We start from the raw sequence: 388 nt of genomic DNA, 5'->3' as shown, positions 1-388 counted from the left end.
CTGAGGACCACTGCCTTGTTTCTGTCAGCACCACTATATCGCATTTTCTCCTTTCAAGTTCAGCCATTATCGTTGCCGGTTTGCTACTTTTGTTCATTGGGAGGGAGCGGCAGTTCCAAGTCGCTACTCTGGTACCCGTCAGTTTCGTCTTTGTCGTCAGCCTGTTTTTCTTCCTAGTGCCAAGTTGTTTTATGTCTTTCCTGGGGAGGCAGCCCAGTGCAGACGTTCAGTAATTTACACCCTGAGGCATTATTACTGGCTGCTGTCTCGTTAGCCAGCACTAAGTGCTGTTACCCCTTCGCTCCGCGTGGAGGTGAGACCCGGAGAGGCTCGCAGCTGGCACTCCCTTCGGCGAAGGATCCCTGTGGTAACTTTTCCATCACCTCTA

The sequence above is a fragment of the Gregarina niphandrodes genome, assembly GCF_000223845.1.
Source record: "Gregarina niphandrodes unplaced genomic scaffold scaffold00202, whole genome shotgun sequence".
Classification (NCBI taxonomy): Eukaryota; Apicomplexa; class Conoidasida; order Eugregarinorida; family Gregarinidae; genus Gregarina; species Gregarina niphandrodes.
Note: the sequence above shows the minus strand (reverse complement) of the source record.